This window comes from Pinus tabuliformis, chromosome 2_2 (genome assembly GCF_031772625.1).
Source record: "Pinus tabuliformis cultivar Carrire ecotype Pingquan chromosome 2_2, CPIR1, whole genome shotgun sequence".
Classification (NCBI taxonomy): domain Eukaryota; kingdom Viridiplantae; phylum Streptophyta; class Pinopsida; order Pinales; family Pinaceae; genus Pinus; species Pinus tabuliformis.
In genome coordinates, this window is record NC_142300.1 from 596,281,030 (window position 1) to 596,303,421 (window position 22,392).

A 22,392-nucleotide genomic window follows, 5' to 3' on the forward strand; every position below is an offset into this window, starting at 1 on the left:
AGATGTATTCCAGCCATGCTGAGCATAAAGGAGTCCGTTTCTCACTGGGATTCGGAGCAGTAGATCCAAATAACTCTCTTTTCCTTACATTCAACATGTCGAATATCAAGAAGAGACTCCCACATCATGTGGATTTTAAAATCAAGTCTACATATTGAAAGACCAATATCTTTTGAACCATATTTGATGAGTGGGATTCCACATGCGTAATGTCCATATCATGTTGCAAGGCTATTGGATCACCTCAGGTTGTTCCATCACCTACCCTCTTAATGAAATTTGATGGTCATTCTCATAGGCCACATGGGATTATTCCAGCCTCTCCCATTTGTGTTGGGGGTAAGGTTGTAAATATCAAAGTAGAAATAGTTGATGCATATATGGATTATAATCTTCTTTTGGGAAGAAATTGGATTTACGAGATGGATGCTATTATATCATTGTTATTCTACATCCTTTGTTTTCCTCATGAAGGGAGAATTGTAACAGTTAATCAGATGGATTATTTTGTGGGTGAATCCAATTCATCTTCTAAATCTATTGTTCCCTTAGTGAACAATCTTAAACATCATATTGGGAATATAGGAGTTGGGACGTATTCTTTTGTAATGGGTACCTTTGATTTTTTTGCTCCTATTGCTCGAATAAATGCTCTTTCATCTTCAAAGGTAGCTTCTCAAAAATAGTTCTTTAGAACTCATATTTTTTTGGATCATTGGCCTTTACCCTCTTTTACCATCACATTAGATGAGGGGAAAGTGGGTGGAATGGCATTTCCTATGTTTGTAGCTGAAATTTCTTATCAATCTATAGTTAACACTATAGACTCTGCTCCTACTCCTCTTTCACCGGAGGACCTGGATCGGGATGTGGCTTTGGCTTGGACTATAGATTCAAATTCTATTATGGATTATCTAGATATTGCATTGCCATCCGAAGAAGCAATTCTATAAGCAATGGTGGGTATTGAGAGGTCGTGGGATGATTTGCATCATCAGTCATATTTCTTCCCTGATTTATGAGAAGTAGAATCAAGCTTTCCCAGTCTTCATCTACTGGTGATGTTCACGCAGTTTTAAATCCTTTGGCTATAGGATAGGTTTCAGCTAAAGGTAACATGTCCGTCATCTCAAAAATTTCTCTAGTGAAAATCTCTAGGAATTTGAACATTATCGAGAATGTCTTCACTGGAGGTGATTGTTCCCCTGAAGAAATTTGAATTTATATTGATCTCTTTAAAGAGCTTCGATACACGTTCGCTTGGTCTTATGAGGAAATTTCTGGGATAGATCCATCTATAGTCCAACATGAGATCAATACATATGAAAATGTAATATGTATTCACTAGAAGCTTCGACCGGTAAACCCTAGGAAAGCAACAACTATCAAAACTCAGGTTGAAAAGTTGCTTAAGGAGGGTTTCATATACCCTGTTCATTTAGCTCAGTGGGTTTCGAATCCAGTCTCAATTGACAAGAAGCAAGGAATGATCTGTGTGTGCATTGACTTTAGGGATTTGAATAAGGCTTGTCCTAAAGATAATTGCCCCACACCATTTATTGATCAGATTATCGATGAGTGTGATGGTAATGAGCTTTTCTCATTTATGGACGGATTTTTAGGTCATAATCAAATCACTATTCATCTGAAGATCAAAATAAGACGACTTTTATTTTCCCCTGGGGCACGTTTGCATATAATAACATGCCTTTTCACCTTAAGAATGTTGGAGCTACTTTTGAATAGGCCATATCATATGCTTTCAATGATATCAAACATATGATAGAAGCCTACTTGGATGATTTAGATTATTTTTCTTGAAAAAGAATTGATCATCCCAAGCATCTTCAATTAATTTTTGAACGATATCATTTTTAAAAATTTGGTTGAATCTAAATAAGTGTGTTTTAGCTGTCACATCTGGTCGGTTGTTGGGATTCATCATTTCTACTAAAGGTATTCATATAGATCCCTTCAAGCTTGAGGAAATACTTTAGTTTCCTCCCTCGTCCACTATTCGTCAACTTCATGGCTTCCAAGGAAAAGCCAATTTCTTAAGGGGATTTATCGCTAATTATGCTGATATTACTAAAGGATTTATCAGACTGCTCAAGAAAGGGGTACCATTTCAATGGGACGATTTCACGCAATGCTCATTTGATGCTTTGAAAAAAGAATTAACCTTTGCTCCTTTATTGGGTCCACCTAATTATAACAGAGACCTCCTTTTATATCTCTCTATAGCAGAATCAGCTATTGGTTCGTGTTCAGGAAGATGGTGCTTTCACTGAGCTCGTAATCTATATTTGAGCCGAGGCTTAGTGGGCCCTGAACTAAGATATTATCCCATTGAGTAGTTAACTTTGGCAACTATCCATGTTGTCCAATGACTTAGACATTATATTCTTCTTAGAAAAGCTTTCATCTTAGCAGTTGTCAATCCATTTCAATTTTTTCTTAGCAGACAAGTGATTGGGGGAAAATACAATAGATGGATTGTCATTTTATAAGAATTTGATCTCGAATTCATGTCACCCAAGTCTACGAAATCATTAGTATTTGCATAATTGATCTCAAAATTTCCTTGTGAGGAAGAAATAGTTTTTGAGGAATATTTTCCTGATGAACATCTTTTCCTTATTTCCCCACAACATCTGTGGTATGGAGATATCATTATATATCTCCAAACTTCGTAATTTCCTCTCACTCTTTTGAAGGATGAACGTAGAAAGTTACATCACTTGGCTAAAAGCTATATTATTATAGGTGACACTTTATATCATCGCAGGGTTGATTCAACCCTTAGGCATTGTTTAACCTTAGATGAAGTTGAGTTTTTGCTAAATGATTGCCACAGTGGAGATTGTGGTGGTCATCTATCTGGGCTTGCAGCAACCCAAAGAAAATTGTGTGCAAGCTACTTTTCGCCATCGATCTTCAAGGATTGCATTGAAGCGGTTAAGAGATGCCACCCTTGTCAACTTTATACTCAGAAAATTTGCACGCATTCAGCTCCACTTTTTCCTGTGATTATCCTCATTCTAGTCACAAAGTGGGGTATTGATTTTACTACTTGCAATCTGCCTTCAGTGGGAAATCAAAAGTACATCATCGTAGATATAGAATACTTTACTAAGTGGGTCGAGGCTATGCCCACTTTCAAGAATGATGTTGAAAGAAAAGCCCTAGTTCTCTTCAACCAATTCATTTCCCAGTTTGGCGTTCCCAAAGTGATTGTCACTAACCATAGCAGTCATTTCAAGAACCAGATGATGTCTAAATTAGCTCTTAAGTTGGGTTTCTGACAGGAGAATTCATCTCCTTTTTATCCTCAAGTCAATGGGAAAGTTGAAGCCATGAATAAATCCCTAAAAATCATCCTACAAAGGACTATTAACAAAGCTTGATCTAATTGGCACATTATGTTATATCCAGCACTTTGGGCATACCAAATGTCAATCAAGGCTGCTACAGGTTTTACTCATTTTCAACTAGTTTATGTGTTGGAATCAATTTTTCCTATTGAATGTGAATACCTTCCCTTAAATTAGTTGTTGAACTTCTTCGAGATACTTCTAGTATTGAACAACACCTCATTCATTTAGAACATCTTGATGAGAAGCGTGAAGATGCGGCCACAATCAACGAAGTTGATAAAAAGAGACTAAAAGCTCAATATGATAAGGTTGTCCATCCTAGGGTTTTCTCTAAAGGCTACCTTGTCTTCGTTTATGACCAAGACAAAAATGCCTTAGGGGATGGCAAGTTCAAATCTATGTGGTACAGTCCCTTCATTGTTAAAAAGGTCTTGAAAAAGGGAACTCATGAGTTGGTTGATATTGAGGGAAAGAAATTTGCGGAGCCTAGAAATGGGCTCTATCTAAAAAAGTATTTTGCTTAGGCTTCAGCCTCGCATTTGCTTGGTTGTAAATATTGTATATTTGTGCATATCTATCTATCATTTTTGTAGTGATGTCGATACTTTTTATCTACATTGGCAGGTATTGATGGATGATTTGATGTATGTAGGGTTTGCCGATGGTGCTAATAGACACACCTGAAACCTTACTTCTATGCCTTGGTTGATTTATTATCTATCTAGCCAGTTGTTGGTTTCAAGAGGCACCTATACCATTCCTACTTCAAACAATGTTGCCGAATATACTACTGTCATTAATTTACTATCTGAGGAAATATCTCTTGGTATTAATTCATTAGTGGTATACTTGGATTCAAAACTAGTGGTATTTCAATTAAAAAACATCTATTGGGTGAGAGATCCTTATTTATATCACAAATGTTTTACAGTGCATTTATTACAGAGATCATTCAGAGATCATTTATTTATATCACATTTATTCATATTCCACGATCAGAAAATTCATTTGCGATTCCCTCACTAATCAATCATTAGATTGGCAAATAAATAATTCATCGCATTAAAAATAAAAATAATCAAAGAGTCATCTGTATATATATGATCATCACAGTGAAACCATAAGTACATAGATACGAGTTTTATGTTCAAAATAATATACAAAATTGGGACAAAATCGTCCTACAAAATTAGGGCTTATGCCCATTATCATGTCTAATAAAAAGATCTAATCATCCATAAGTTTATATCTATGGGTCCTACTCAGGGTGAGAATCATGGAAGAAGATGATGGAATTTGTCACCAATCAGAATAGTTGCACCCAATCACATGACACTCCTATTGTGCACCTCTGCAACTCATCCAGAACGTCTTCTATGGCTGCCATAGGTACATGGTGAGTCATTCTCACCATGTTTCTCCATACAACATGAAGAGTCCTTTCGATATCAGATGCGGCCCCCTCCACGTCTCTCCCACGACGCCTGTACCAAGGTAGACTCGTAGGTCTTATTGGTCCAATATCTGTGTCATGATGAAAATAATTTTGTAAGTGTTTATCTCATTAGAAAGATTTTCAGTTTATTTATACTTAAAATCTGAAAAAAAAAAAAAATTGAAAATATTTCAAAAATTAAAAACATTTATACCTATGGCTCGCCATGCTGCATCTGGTGGCAACACTAGATCTGGATCTCCTTTGAAAACCATGCCAGCATAGGGGTATTCCTCAACAACTATGACTTGTTGTTCCGACCAGGAGAAGAACTCGTCATCGAAAGTGTTTCTAGGGACCTCACTGCCCCCTAGTTTCTCCATTAGATCAACCCATTTGCCCATTCGACGATCCCTTAGGCTGCTAATGGTGGAAAATACCTTAGGTCGAGGGCTTATTACTCTCTTAAAGAAAAAGGAGCACAAAATGGTTCCATATCTGAATTTTTTTGTTTGACCTTTTCTGATTGATGTAAGTTTCTTTTTCATGTTAGTCAAGAGGGGTATACACCAATAATAAATTGTTGTAAGACAATCTACTACTAGACTCATCGTAACTCGAGAAGCTTGGTGCAAAGAGGCTGACCCATTCACTCTAGCAATGGTAAAGATAATGATTCTCAAAGCTATGCTCTCTACATATTTAATTTGAATTTGAGTTCCAATCTTCTCTGTGTTCTCTAGGCAGTAGATACATATATTGTCCTCTACACTGAGGTTCCCTCTTGTTCTTCCCACCGAATTGACCTTCCCTCATCTTCGGGAAAGACCAGTGATAACATAGACATCCTCTATTTCTATTCTTAGAGGCATTCAGTTAATAATGAAGGAATTTTCTTTTAGATCCCAATAATGGTTCAACATCTCTAGTAATCTGGCATTTTCCTTCATGTTTGGCATCTTGAAATTTTTTAATAAACCACATCCATTTAATGCATCTAGCATGATTTGATCATCCATCACTTCATTTTCAATTGCACTATGTTCCATTTCTCTCCATGTGATCGACACTTTGTAAAACAAATGTTTTTGGATTATTAAAAACCATGTTTTAAATTTTTGAACTACGCACACGCAAGTTCAATATATACACAGTCGCGTGTAGGGCCATTTTACACACGATTCTACTGTGTCCAACCTGCATGCGCACAAGGAGAAAATTTTTAAACTATTTTTCTACAGTGAAATTTTCGAAAGAAAAGCATTTGGAAATAAATAAAATTTCTCTAACAATCATTTAGGATATTACCTAGACAGCTAAAGGTTGAAACAACGGATGAATCAAATGGATTGAGGTTTTTTCCCTAGATCTTCTTCACTCACTTGTTCACAATAAAAATGAAAAATTGTAAGTCAAAAGGTCTTTATATAGGTTGACATGTAGAAATTAATTTTTTCAAAAGTTCTTTTTTTTGTTTGCAAAAATTTATGAGCTTTCTAACCTTTTTGGCTTGGAGTGTTGGGATGGGTCATTTTTTAGGACAGTTTGGATATTTTGAGAGATTACTTCGATTCCATGACCGTAGACCCATCATGGCATTAACCTTGTTATTGAGTCAATACTCCTCCGGTTTGTTATCTATTCAAATCATATGGAGAGTTTGTTTGTGCCTCTTCCTTTCTGCAGTGTCTCTTGATTTATTTTCAGTTGACCATCCCTGGTTGTCAGAGTCATGTTCACTATCACATTAGTTATTTGGTCCTTTTCTTGTGCTGGTTTGAGAAAGTTGGCTTGTTGGGGCCTAACCTAGGTTCGGAGTTAGTTAGCCAAACAAATCCCTGTACTACTAGCCCTTTTAGCAACAGTCCACAGAGCGCAGACTGAGGTCTCACCCAAAGTAGTATGGGGGGTTGTTGGAACCAGGTTTCCACACCCTTGATTTGTTTGAGGATTTGATTTAGTATAACTATGAGTCCCTTTATGCAAGTTACCTCGCGCACCTCCCTAGACTTCATTCCTTGATATATCCACCTTCGTGCAGCCCTAACCAGGGGCTATGTGGATTTCGCGCTACTAGAACAATGATCTAGACTATCTCCCTAAGTCAAACCCGAGATCTTACTTATCTTCTTATAACAATTAGTTATCTTCATGTAAACAAACGCTTTATATTATATTTACTTATCCAACACGTTCATATGAGTTCACGCAATAAATAAACAGTAAACTTCCAACTCATACCCAATAACACATAAAATAGGAAAATATACACAAAAATATGGTAAAACTTCTCTTTTATTAATTCTTCCCATGGTTACAGACTCGACCTTCCCTACGCACTTAGCTGCAGGGGTTTGCGCACTTAGCTGCAGACTACTAGGCCTCTGCGCACTCAAGTGTAGAGCCTCCTCCTACTCTACGACCCAAAGACACAACTTACACTTCAACTCAATACTGCATTGACTCTTCTGATTCCTCCTTAGATTATTGATTGATTTCTTTTTCTACTTAGAGCCTCACTCTATTTACACAGTCCCATGGTCCGCAGACCATGGGTAGATCTTTCAAACTGACATTACATTACGAAAACAAGGGCAGAAAACTCTATGACTCTATTATATCATCGCACTCCACACCCACAATTCGTGGAGTCACTACAATGGACTTACTCAAAACTTGGGCTTTAAGCCCCAAAACATGCCTTAGGGGGATTCCATGCCCAATAGGCCCACAACACAAGCATCATGACTCGCCCTCAAGTCACTCTATCGTTGTGGAGATCTTTGTGCAGAGACCCTCCAACTATGCTTATATAGTTGCAAGGTCAGTAGCACACCGAGTGGCTACCTGCTGAATCTCCTATACACGTTGATCCAAGACCACAGAATTAGAACTGCTCCCCTGCATCTGTTCCTATGTTCCTTGCATTTGCACGAGGTTCCCTTCAATTATTGTTGTGATTTCAAAGGTCTCATCGATCCAAGGCTGAACACATGCCTTCAAAACTTATTCTTTGTGTCGCCCTCTATCCACTTGCTCTTTCAGCGCTTTGGCATATTGCATTTGTGCAAACCTCTAAGTGAGGGCCACCATATGCGCAGTCCCTTCGACGGTATCATACTGTTGTTTGAGCACACGCACCTCTGTCTCTAAGCATTGGATGTTAGGGTCCTCCTACACATTGGTGAGGACCTTGAATGACTCTTCCAAAATTCTGGTGCAATCCCTTACTGCACTACCGATCTCCTCCATCCCCAACGTAATATCACTGGCATGTTGTTCCCATACTTCTGGAGGAGTGGAAATTGCACCTTCAATTTTAGCTCTGCCATCTGAAGGTTCAGCTCCAGCTTAACCTTGGCCATTTCTTCTCACGCCTTGCACATCCTTGCTGCTAATATTTGGATGCGCACCTCTGTTGGTGCTTCTATTAGGATGGCCATCTCAAGGACCATCTGGTAGGCTTATTCCAATACTTGTACCATCTGCCTGTTCTATGACACGACCTTGTCGTGTTGCAAGCTCAATTGTTCCATGTTGATCTTCTTCTTGCTCAGCACCTACAACATTTGGCTATTCCTAGCCCACAATTCTACAGTAATCCCATCCTGCAGAGCATAGAGCGTCTCTTGCGGGAGCACAACCATGTTGATCTGTATCCCTTTTAGTGCACTAACCATAGGTAGGTTGGCCTCATTTGCTATAACGAGTGCCCCTTCTAGAAGCACTATTGTGTTGGTTGTCTGAGCGCATAGAATTTGCTTGGTTGTAGCCGTCCCTACTACAAGGTTGGTAGAAAGAGTACCAACCTAAGGTGTGTGCACCTACAACTCTTGAATCTGCGCTCGAATGACCCCTAGCACAATCTGATTCTCCTTCGCAAAGTTTTGGACGACCTTGGTGGTGACTTTGCACCTTCTTGCGTGGCCCCATCTTCTCACTTGGGCATTGTCACTTGAATTGTGTTAATGTTGTTTGTGGGTCGGCACCACCTTCCTCTTCCTCTATTTCCATCTCTTTTTCCTGCCCAAGCAAAGGCGACTTCTGGCCCTCGCGTGCCTTCTCTGTTACCTCCTATGTTGTTGCTGCTACAACCTTTTTCTGTTCTGCTATTGTATACGCAGCATCCCGTGCCTCTTGTGCTTTTGTTGCCACTGCTTCTTGCCTCCTATTTTCTTCCAACTACCCCATGCGTAGTTTTGCCTCCTCTTTCTTCTTCTGCACAACAGACTTCTATACCTCAATGATGTCTAGGGCATGCCACTCCAGCGGCCATGTCTCCAGTACATCGAAAATCACATCATCAGTGGCTATGAAGTGTATCTAACTCCACTTCTTTGTAGGGTCCTATGCACCCTGAGGTATATGTGGTGAATGTCCACTTTAAATTTTACAAAACTTTGTAGGTTGTTGTAGGCAGTCGGTGATAATCGTGGCTTGTGGTTAATCCGCATTCTGATGTTCATCTCCATGAATACCTAGAATATATTGTTGTCGTGGATCCGAGTCACGTCCTTAGTGGCTCATAGTGAAGCATTCTTCGTGGCCTCTGGAAGATCCCTAGAAATTGTGGGGAATTGACTGTCTTCTAGAAATTCCCATGCCACCGGCACTATCGACAAAATAAGCCATACATAGTGGAACGTTTTTCCTTGTTCTTGTCTCTCGTGGCAATTCTCCAAGAACTCCTTGCGCAAGAACTCAGACCAATTAAATTGGACCTCTTTTGTCCCTATTTAGCAAATTCCACCACCAGTGCAGGTACCTCATCTGCGCAGCACTTCTGCATGAGCTTACCGGCCAATATTTCGGTCGCAACATTGATTTCTCTATTGTTGATGTTGGATATTATGTAACCCCTTTTCTTCTTCTCCAGCTTATATTTCTTTTTCATGGCCTCCGCATTGGCAAAATCCCTGCTCTTCCCATGCGAAATGTCTGCGAGATCCTATCCTTTACATAGAAACTGGGTAATGTGGTGGATTAAGTGGATAAGGGTATAAAATTTCCATTAGCATCTTCTTACTTCTTACACCATCCTTGACCCTTAAGGAATAAATGTGCCTCCCCTCTTCTACAAGAAATATTCCAAAAGAAAAATAAAATAACAAAATGTTTAAAACTTTGTCCAAAAAGGATAGGGGGTCTCATTATGAGCCAACCTACCATGATCATAAGGATGTAATAGGTGACATTCCATTTTGGCTACCAAACCAAGGTAATGACCTTCTTGATAATTAATTTGTCAGAAGAACAGGGGTATGATCATGAGCCAGCGTAATCATTTTTGTTACACCCTAGTGAGTGGCACTATCGTTATCTAGTCACCATGCTAGTATGGTGGTCTCTTTGTGACAAAAGAACGAAATATTAATTGTAAGGACTCTAGCTCATTTGGGAGGGTTAAAAAGAAACCCTGGCGAGGCTATAAATGCTTGCTGGCAGTAGTGGATTTGCTTGTGGTATTGGAGTATCATCTTATATTGCCATATGAAATCTACCTCTTATAACCTATGACTTTATTTCTAACAAAAATTTCCATTTGGTAGCACTTTTACAAGGCGAATAACATGGTGACTTTAATCAATACTTATTATATTCCATACGTCCAAGCATTAAATGACAGTCATTAAACATAAACCGCCAATTATGCTGATGTGATTAATTCGCTCATAGTAAAGATCTTTGACATAATGACTTCAAATTTTTGTTTTTATTTGATTTGGCCAATTCACGTCTGACGACAGATATTTCTTAAATTATTTATTGATTTATGTGTTGTGTTCTTTAGATTGGTTGTCGGCATTTATTTCACATTGGTTTATTTTCTTGCTTTCCGCGTGTTGAAAGGATGTGGACATGCCTTTCTCGTCCGAGGGGGGATGGCATGTGTATGGATGGCACATATTATAGTTATGGATAATTGTGTGACAATCATTCAAATTACCTACTGTGTACAAACTGCATGATCAGCATGAATGTGTAATAATTAGCAGAAAATTCTGATTGGTTAATGAATGGCAACCATTATGATGGGCATGCGAACCTACGATTTTGCGTTAATTATGGCTGACAATATGAACGACTTAACTAAAAACAATAATAATTATCCAAGAAATGTCATTTCCTTGATAGTTGTTGTAATATACATTGTTGTTGTGTTGCATTATAGGGGTAAAACAGAGTTGTATACGAAGAACCATCCTCAAGTGTAGTAAATTTGGGTGAAAGAGTAATCCAAAGTGAACCAACAGTACTGATGGTGTCTGATCAAGCTCATGAAATCCTTGAATGTGCTAGCTGGCTGTAGTATTTAAACAGATTGCAGGATTCCATGAAGAGCTAATGCTCAAATTTCTGCAAAACCTGCAGAACGGTAGTATAGTGGTCAAGGGCATAAGCATGATGGTTTCTGAAGAAGTCCTGGCCAAAGTCAACCAACTTCCAGCAAAAGGGGTGAAATGGGTAGAAAAATGCATCCTTTTATATAGTGCAATTGAAGCATTCCATGACCCAAGCGAGCAGTTGGTATGAACGTGGAAAGGAATTCATCCTTTGGCATTGCAGCAACCATGGTAGGAGATGGCGGTCATCGTCCAAAGATATATCACCTACAACGACCAACATGACGTGGTAAAGCGCTGAAGTCTAAAAATTCTAGCCATTTTAAAGCAAATAATTTTAGTTAATTTAGCATTTTATCTAAATTCGCTGTTACACAATGTTGCCCAATGGGTAAGGACATTAAGGACCCACATAGTGCAGTTATCCATCATGGGTTAATTAAGTTAATTATCACAAATAGATTGGCACAAAAACAATTAACATGGGATAATATCATAAATAATACCTTGGCTCCACCTTGGAAAATGAGGAAACAGAGTAGCAAGGGCCAAGAACCACAGGCCCGAAGAAAATTCTAAAATGAAAGAGCCCCTCTACACCCCTAAAATTAGCTAAATGTAGACGCTTTGTGTGAGTAAAAGCCCAATGATGCATTCCAATCCAAGAAAAGGAAGCTGGACCATCCCACACACCTCCTCTTAGTCCAGAAGACCCTCCTTTGCAAGACTATGAGGAGGAATTGGCAAGGGTTTTGGGAAACACGTGAGTGTTTACGGAAGGTACGGATCATCCAAGGAACATTGAAGAACATAATTGCACTCCTAACTGGTCGACCCCTGCTAACAATTCCGATCATGAAAAAACCCAACCATGCACTGATTCCATGGAAGAAGAGAGGGATTCAATTCTTGTTATGGAAACACCCCTCGAAGCTAAGGAACATGAAGGAGTAGCGAGAAGAAAGGAAACTCAAGCAGTAGGCCCTAGTCTAGTGGACCCCCCAGTAGAAGGAAACCATGACGATGAAAGCTTGAGATATGCCAATTGACCAAGTGATATTCCCTTTTAAAAGTCCCTTGCGAATGAGGCCTACCAAGGAGAAGACCACGAGAATGATAATTGTTTAGGAGATACCATTGCATTGGGATCTCCTAAAAATGAAATGTATAGTAATTATGAGTTGGAAGGAGAAATTGCACCAAAAAACACAGTTCCAATTGGGAACATTCCTAATGATGACATAGTACATCCTGTACAGGTAGAAAAGATAACACAACTTTAGACAGAGGTTGTAGAGTAGAAAATCCCTATAGAGCTATGCTTAAAAAGGTGCTCAAAAAGTACAGGAAACAGTAGCAAGTAATCAGGCAGCTCAAATATTGGTTAAACGAGGAAACCAGAACCAGGAAATTGAAAGTGGAAGTGGAAACTGCAAGAACACAAATAGAATGATGTTCTACAAAGGATGTTGAGACTCAGACATAGTTTCTTGAGGTTTTTCCAAAAGAAACCCAAACTAAGCCAGCTATGAGAGAAGATACTGTGATACAAACTGAGGATCCCTATATCTTTTCACAGGGAACTCAAACAGACTACCTCACTACGGACATTTTTGTCCAAATAGATGTTGAAGAAAATGTTCAAGTTGATTGTGTAATTCAGGAAGCATTTGAAGCTGCTATGCAAACTAGCTTTTGTGAAGACCCATGATGTAGAGGTCCAACAGATTAAACACCCCTTTACACCACATTGGTAAGGGAGGCAGTTATTAGAAAATTACAGAATGAGCTTCTGATAGTTCACCAAGAACTGGCTTAGCACAAGGAAAAGGTGGTGCCTCTATGTGAACATCAACGGCTAAAGAAGAAGTTTGAAGCACTTACAAGGACTGAAGATGAGACCTTTGATCAATATAAGGCTGAGAAAAATAAGGTTGAACAATTAGAGGCCAATTGCAAAAAGCTAGAGAGAAAATGGAGACTGTTTGTTCTCTTTATTCAGACACTCTATCTTGCCAAGCCGCCACCACAAATTATGCTTTATTTCTCATGGAAAGATACCTCCTATTAAATGTTAAGGCTATTAAGGTTGGTAAACCAGCAGAAATCAAAACCACTAATGACTTTATTAAATTCTTTAGAGAGCATGATGAGAAGGTCCAATGCCTCCTTTACGAACTCTATATGAATAATTTTGTTTTATAGGATGAGAGGGACAGCCACCCTACCCCTTTTATAGGAGACATTCAATTTTAGGCGTTTCTCTCATTTACTTCTAATCAGCTAAAATCGGCCAAGGCTTACAACACGCTCAAAAGGTGTGAGTATGGCATTGACCTATGAGTTAGAGGAGAGCCTACACAGCCATTACTCCTATATGTCTGGCATAAACAATTTATGAAATAATATGGTGTCATAGGAAAATTGGGGCCACTCCATATGGATATCATTCAAGCTGGGAAGGAATACTTCCAGGACATTAAAGAAGAAGCCTTGGCTGCATTAAGGCAACGGTGGGAAGTTTACAATAACACTATGAGGGGCCGAGAGCCATTCAGATATCGTAACTTCCAAGCTGCCTCTTCTCGTTTTTATAAATATAGAAATATGATTTTAGCAATGGGGCTAGATTGGATAGGATTCCGCTATAGAACCACAATCATATTTTACCCTCCTGATCAATACCATAGTAATTATAACTTAAAGGATCATGAGGTAACCCAGGATTTCACTATCCTTAAGGAAAATAATGGTTTTAGGAATTAATGAGGAAGTATATCCTTCTTATTCCCTCACTCAGTTGCATCTGAGCTATATGTTTGCACGAGGACATGAAACAAGGTAAGTTGGGGAGTATGTTGGGATAGGAAAAAGGTTGATTTCTCCTCAGAAACTGCGTCATTTATCATTCATCCTTATACAATTATCTTCATTTATAGATTAAAATGAGGAAAATATGGGCTAAAGTTGGATGAAACTATTTAGTGATAGAATAAGAAAATCTAGTATGAAAAACTGATTCTTTTCTATCTTCGTATGCAAAGATGCAGATTGGAAAAAAGTTGTTCAGTTGGCAGAGCATCATGAGGCCATAAAAGGGAAAAGCCATGGAGTCTTGGATAGACAAGGAAGTGGAATATTAGTTCGAACATTCCTATTTTATCACATGATCATATTTTATAGTGTGAAATCCTCAGGATCCCGTGACCTTGAGGATTCACTTTTACCCAAGTTTCTCTTTTATGTAATATATAGGGCCGAAAGGATATTAGATACGGTTTATAATTCTTATTTGAAATTATTCTTTTTGAAACATATACATTGTTAATTAAGTGACTCTATCAGTTGTTACTTGAAGTTAATGAAAGAAGGTTTCATTTGATGCATCTTTCTATTCTCAGTTTTTATTAAGCAGAGGCTTCTGGCAACTCTGGTCCTAGTCACAAGAAGTTCCACTACTCCTTTGTGTTATAGTTTTATATTCAGTCTTTGCACTTGATTCAATGTTTAGTTATTTCATTTATCGTGAATATTTGTGATATTGATTTATATTGTTGTTCAATTAGATTTAGAGTGAATTCATGAGACATACTTAAGTAGCGCTTTGATTAGGATGAGTGAATACGTATTGATAGCAGATTGTTGTTAATTTGAATAGATGTTATAATAGATCTTGAAATACAAGACTGATTAACTTCTATATATTGCAATATAGAATTTTTTCCATTTAGGAATCCTTTATCATTGTTTGTTGTTCAATTACTGATTTTTATTGCTGTTCACTTACTGTTGCTATTCAATTGAGTAATGTAGATTGATTTGGGTTGTTATAGATTAGCAATGTGTTCGATAGTCATAGTTTCTTTACTTAAGCTTATTTGAACGATACTAAGTGTAATTCTTATTTGTGTTCAGCTTCAATTGGTTTTGGAACAAGTGGCATAGAATTACATAGTGTGTTGAGAGAATTTCTTCCATAGATAGTTCTCTTCAGAGCTATGTTAATTGAATTGAAGAATTAGCCTTTACTGATTGCAACGATTCATCATCATATAACCTCTAGCTTCACTTCACATACTGTGTTGGCACTCTTGATATAGAAAGACTTACCTCAAGTTGACAACTAATGTATGGATTAAGATTGCACGTAAAAAGACATCTTAGTGAGTAAACAATGACTATGGGTTACTTCCCTTGATCGATATCACCGATATCAATCTTTCTCAACCATCCCTCCGTCGGGGTTTTATAGAAGAGGTATGACACAAAATTGTTGGCTTGTGAATAGCCGAAGAATTTTCTCCTCTACCTCAAAGCACATAATATGGGAGATGATGAGCAGGTAACACCACAATTCCACTTAAAGATGCTCTCCATGGATAGCTAAAGGAGTCAATCTTATATAACCAAGTGATGTAGAATCTGAGGTTGAAGAAGACCTCGACTTTGGCTGAGAATTGAATCCGAGAGGACATCTTTGAATCTTGGTAAGTTGTCCTGGAACCACTTGATTCTCTCCTACCAGGTAATCTCGATCATATTAATGGGGGTATACTCTAAACTCATAACCTTCCTATAAGAAGAAGTGTGAAGGGAGCTACTATAGGGGTGGAGACCATGCAACACAGCCAGAAAGTGACCGTTACCATCACTGTTCATGATTTGATTTGCGAGAAGATGGTTAGGAGGAGTAGGCATCCGAAATTTAAGTAATTTAAGGTTGAAATCAAGAGTGAAATATTTGGAAATCTACTGCCAATCTCGCATTCATGGACAGATTTTGGGGGGAACAGTTGAATTTGAATTCACATTTTCCAGTAAATTACAGGTGGTCGTCAAGCGAGAAACACTTTGCATTCTAAGAATTTCTGAGTTGTGTTCTTTGTTGTAGATGAACCATGAGTTCTTTAAGGATTTTCTCACAAGCCCCATGTTCGCTCAGTATTCCCGAGTCAGGCATAAAGCTTATCCACGATATCATGTTAGGACCAGGTCCTACAGAAACTATAAGTAATGGAGAGATTGTTGCCTATAAGGAAGCTACCTCTAAGGTTGTGAGTATGGGAGTTCCAGCGACAGTGCCTATGCCATCGAGGTCGCCTAGGTCAAAGCCTATGCCGATGAGAGAGGTCCCCAAGATGAAAAGGGATAAGCAAAAGAAGATAATGCCGGTGTTCGAGTCACTAAGGAAACATGAAACTACATAGCCTCAACAGAAAGAAAAACTGAGTGAAAAAGAGAAAGGGAAGGTGGTAGACCTGGAAGCTGAGGAGGGCGTGGACACCATAGATATTGAGGGGGTAGACCCTATTTCAATGCTTCCAGAGTATATCCTTCCACGCCAGGGCAGAGTAAAAGTATCGAAGGGCTAAGATGAGGGACAATTCCTCCTTAACGCACCCCTATTATTGGAGAACCTACCCTTTGAATGCCCCTACTTGGCATGGATCCCACATCTGAATTTTGAAGATTGGGATTTTTGGGATGTCAAGAGGTTCCCCCGCCTGCCAACTGACACCTTCATGAGGAGGGTTTTCTACAAAGAGTCTGGTGTTACCATGCTGGAGTCGGTGGAGTGGACTCACGGAGTTAACAAACTGGGGTTACTAAACCTACTATGGGTGCCTCACTACCACCATGCTTCGATAAGCTTAACTTTCATCAAGCAGTGGTTGTGCCTAGTGCATGATGGTGCCTGTGGCTAAGTGAGCTGATCCCCATAACCGATATGTTGATCCATTGGATCACATTACTACCTCATTCAAGACTGAATCAGACCAAGGCATTTGGTGGAAAGGAAAGCGAGTGCGACCTCACTGATAAGATGAAGGACAAGTTCAAACTTGTCAAGAAGCCATGTGGATATTCCATTACCAACATTACTGATCCCGTGGTGAAGATTGCAACTCAAATTCTAGTTGGAAAAGTCATAAGGAATGCTACAAGGATGAGGTACCATCACCTGTGGTCCCTTTGCCATCTTAGTATGTGGAGGGCGTAAAGTTGAACTGGGAGCGATACCTGTGTACCGAGTTCCTCACAAACTGGAGAGAGGCATAGGACAAAAGTAAGACCTTTCATTATTCATGGATATTACTCTCGATTGTGTTGATTGTGTGGGAGTTGAAAAAGAGTAGCCAGTTTCCTTTGATTGATGTAGATTTACCAGAAGCATCGGGTTAGATAAAGAAAAGTCTTTTGGGTACTGATGGAGGCAAGTATCCATGCAGTGATCAAATGAAAGCTGCGGTTGTCCCCAATTGTGTTCAAATAGTTATCAGGGTTCGGGGAGTTCAAAGCGAACTTCCATCATATTTACATCTAGGCACACAAGAACCCCAACCAGAAATGGTTTTACTTACCCTACCTAGTCACAGATGATGTGATTTCGGAATTCATCAAGCGTTGGCCAGTAGACTGGCATGTTACATCCAATGAGGCCACCAGGACTAGCAAGTTCATGGAGAAGTAGAAAAAGGAAGCATCCAGACTAAAGGTTCAGGAGTTGGCTGAAAAGAGGAAGAAGGAGACTAAGGAGAAGGTCCGAGCAGAAGCAGAGTGCACCACAAAAGAATAGGCAGAACAGGACGAGCATGGCTCCAATAGAATTCAAAAATCTCCTTCGCCCCAAATGAAGGAAGAAGAGTGGTTAGATCAGGGCAGCGGAGATCAATAAGAAAGTACTCCCTTCCGCGTGAAGGTTTATACGGAGCAGGAAAAGGAAGGACCACACAAAAATACAAAAGCCACCAAGTCCTCACTAGATCTGATTATCTTAACTGAGGGTGACTTGGATGATATTTGTGATAAGGTGTGGGATACAATAGTAGAATTTCTGTAGCAGTTTGATTAGAAGCAAAAGCAAGCACTGGTTGCCATCTAGTCGAGTCTACGTGAGATGTAGATCCAAACAACTAGGCTCCAGGCATGTGCAGGACGGACAAACATTGTGTCAACCAATTTGGCACCAAGAACCACTCAAGTAGCAGAGATGGTTTGGTCGACCGATCTCTAGGAAGTCACAATGCTTGATGGAGCTTTGAACAGAAAGGCAACCACTAATAAGGCTATTTTTAGTACTTTGAAGAATGTGGGCATCAACTTAGTTGTGCTCTTAGTGAGTTCCTTCACACACTGCAAGCAATTGTTATCATAGAGCTTAAGGCCTGTGAGCAACACATGTTGAGCATGATCAATGAGTACAAGGTCAACAACGAATAGATGTTCATTGTAAAGACAACAACGCTAAAAGAATGGAAGAAAGTGCAGGTGCAGAATGAGCATACTACAGCTGTGGTGGCTGAGTCATGTAGCAAAGTCCCTGAACTACATATCCCAGAGGAAGTGCCTTAGGAAGTTGGCTACAAGTGTGCATGAAGCAAAAATAGAACTGGCCAAGTTCAGTTTGAATTGAACCTCAAGTTAATAGAGCTCGAGTTGAAGTCACAACCTTGAACTCCACCATAGGTCAGATAATAGTGCAAGGCAGCTGTAAAGGATGGAGTTGTAGTAGTAGATGTTGCGGTGGTGGATTGCACGGAGCTCTTTGAGAAGTCTATGGAGGTAGTCACAACGATCTAGGAAGATACTAACTTGTAGAGATTGAATATGGAAGCCTGTGAATTGCAGCAGCAATATGATGAAGCAAGAGCACCAATGCACACCGTCGTTATATCACAGTGACTAGCCAAGCTGCATGAGGTGAAGCAATTGCTCGAACATGTGGAGGCAACGCAAAGGAAATAGGCATTCCTCAAGGCTAGATTGAGGCCTTGGCTAGACGATGCCTATGCTATCTCTTCCACCATTGAGGAGAGGCTGGTGAGCCTACAGAGAACATAGTAGAAGATAAAGGAGGATAGTGCAGGACCAACAGTAGAGCAGCTAGTGAAGTAGATGAAACAACGGGTGACGTAGAGCACGACTGAGGTAGTAGTGGCACAAGTAGAGTTGGGAGATCTCTATAGTAATATCTTCATTCTAGTAGAGTGACTCGGGGGTGAGTCATGATATTTGTGTTGGGGGCCTGTTGGGACAAGGTCCCCTAGGGTCAATTTTGTGGCAAAAGCCCATGTTTTTTTGTAAAGAATGTAAAGTCTCTGCAAGATGTGGTCACAACACGCATAGATATTAAAGTTTCATAAAGGGTTTTACCCTTCTTTTATGTAAGTTGTGTTAGCTTTAGTCGATCTACCCATGGTCCGCGAACCATGGGATTTTATAAAAAGGAGAGTCTTATAGAGTCTAAGAGATGATAATTAAGGATAAAGATGAATGTAATGCGTCATTAAGAGTAATAGAGAGTAAGTATTATAATAGAAGAGAGGCTATGCAGCTGTGTGTCTAGAGGCCTAGAGTAAAGTTCGCAGCTGAGTGCGCAGACCTCTGTAGCTGAGTACGCAAGGAAGTCTTGAGTCTGTAAGAAGAACATAAGCATTAATAAAGAGATTATTCCAGCAATTCCTTTATTTTGTCTATTTATTTATGATATGCTATTATGTTAAGATGAATGATAGGTTTATGAATTAGTACTGTATTGATGCATGATTTACATGATTTACATTGACATATGAATGCAAGTAATAATAACTATTTACGCAAAGAATATCTTATTGCTTGTCAATGTTATCAAACACTTAAGTTCATTTGGGTAAATATAGAACTAAGGGTAATTACAGAGGCACATAAGTGGTTGATTCACCTGTTTAGGGTCCACAAAAGACAGTCTTAGACCTTCACGAATGTCTAATGGTTGGTTAAAGGAAATTGTATCGATAAGCCTTAGATGCTTATCAATCTATGTAAAATCCAGTTTAGAGCACAAAACGACATCACACTCATCTTTGGGTGCAAAAACATGGTTCCAGCATCCCCCCATACTGCTTCGGGTGTGACTACGGTCCACACTCTATGGGTTTATGCCAAAAGGGTTTGTTTGGCAAACTTAACTCTGAACCTGGGTCAAGACCCACTAAGCCAACACGTGTTTGGGGAAAAAAATGAGAAACTAAAACTATGGGAGTAAGAAGAAAAATAGGTCCAAATGTTGCAAGGGCAGAGAATACCATACCCTACAATATGGATTTCATGAAAGTTATTAGCTAGGAAACATAACGAGGGGAAGTTGGAAAGTTACCAGAGGAAAAGAGAAACATTGTACCATTAAACCTACATTCAAGAAAAATGCCTTGAACACCTCTACTTATGAGTGATCATCCTCATCAGAATGGGTACATGAGTAGAAGAAGTAATGTTATTATAAAACCAAGGTAAAAGCTTATCTTCAAAACCCTATAGTAAAAAACCTAACATTCCAAGTCGACAATGATGACTCTGAAAGGCTTTGAAATTATAAAAGTTTGAAGAGGACTTCTCCCTTGTGTTATGGTAGGGTGTGAGAACCTACTAAAAGAGGAAAATATTCACACTAAATAGAATTCCAAAAAATACATTTCAAGGAAGTGAGACAGAAATTTCAAGCAAATTCATTCAAGTTTTAATGGAATAAAGTAACTAGATTGATGAGTAGTCAGGAAAAGGGATTACCTACATGATGGATACTCTTTACAATAACTTCCCTAGTAATCCTAGAATGAAAAAACATATTTTAAGCGATTAAATAAATTACACCAAAGAAAAGAAAAACATTTAGATAACCCTAACCGAAAATTTCTCGGAAATCCTCAATAATAACATAGCTATGTATGTGACCTCAGAGCCATGGCAAGGGTTCAAGTAAACCTCAAAATCTAAGATCAAACTCTAATTACCTCCGCAAGAAGGAGAAGACTAATAATTAACTCGACACAAAAAACCAAAATTTAGTTAAGTGATGATAACAATGCATTACATCTGATTGGACAAAATTTCTGTAATATTCCAGTTGTGGATCTTACCTGATGGAATACTTGATTTGGAATAGACAACCCATAGGTTCCATAACAAGTTGTTCCTTACATAGTTGTAGATCCATTCTCAACGCAGAAGATTGAATGAATGACCTCCTTGTGACACCAGGATGGGAGGGTGGTTACGCTCTAACGTCCTACTCCATCTTGACTAGCTGATTAAAATGTTAATGAACAATAAGTGTGGATCAAATATTTCACAATTACCAAGGCCATGTGGAAAACAATTGTAAAAGCATCAAGATTGTTCAGAACCTCAATATGTTCAAAACCTTAAAACATAACTTAAAAACTATGCTTAAGTGATAGGTCTATGTAATAGTTCCATACCATAGCTCCATGATCTTGTTGAAGTATTTACCTTTAATTTAAACATCATCCTTAGACTAGGAGGAAAAAAAATGAAATATACTCTTGTTTTAACTTAAAATAAGAGCATTATAATTAAAAATGATTCCAGCATTGAACGAGACAATAAAGAGAAGTATTATCTTATGAATGTTAAAAAAAAACGTTTTATAGGCATGACACACACACACACTCACATATAATGTTTATTAGAATTAAGATAACAATTTAATTTAATTTAATAATGTTTAGAAAGATAAAAAAATATCTAAAATTTTGTTTAGCATATTATATTAACACGAATTGAGAATAGTTATTGTATTAAAATACATTAATTTAAAGCTAAGTTTAGATACATGTTTTACATAAGCATGTTGAAATGAGTGGATATGGTCAAAATGAAGTATTTATTCGACTACATATTCGAACCTTAAGCTTTTGAATAAAATACTACAATATCTACAATATTCTAGTTGTACATTCACTAATATTGACCTAACAAAAATTAAAATTTACAAAGCATCAAAATGTTACACTAAACCAAGATGAATTATTCCTCCATTTTCATTTTTAAGTCTCTTGATTAACCATTAAGAAACGGGGACATATCCTTTTTTCTCCTACCATCAAAGGTCTTTGATTTAATCTTGATCCAAAATTAGCTCCTATATATATATATATATATAATTGGAGTGTGGTAGGTTTTTTTTGTAAGAAGAGTAATTTTATTGTGATATTTTTGGGTTGACATTTTAAGAGACAGATTAAAATGAACTACATGAAAATGAATTGCACTTATTGGATGGAAATGTCAACCATATACAATTTATATGTTTTAAATTTGAATAAATAAATATTTTATTACTTATTTTATTATAATTTTACTAAAACATGAATATGAAGTGATTATGTTGGTAGGAATTCAATCGAGGAAGGTACAAATGGCGGGCGAAGAGCTAGGGTTCCATATTGTTGTAGGG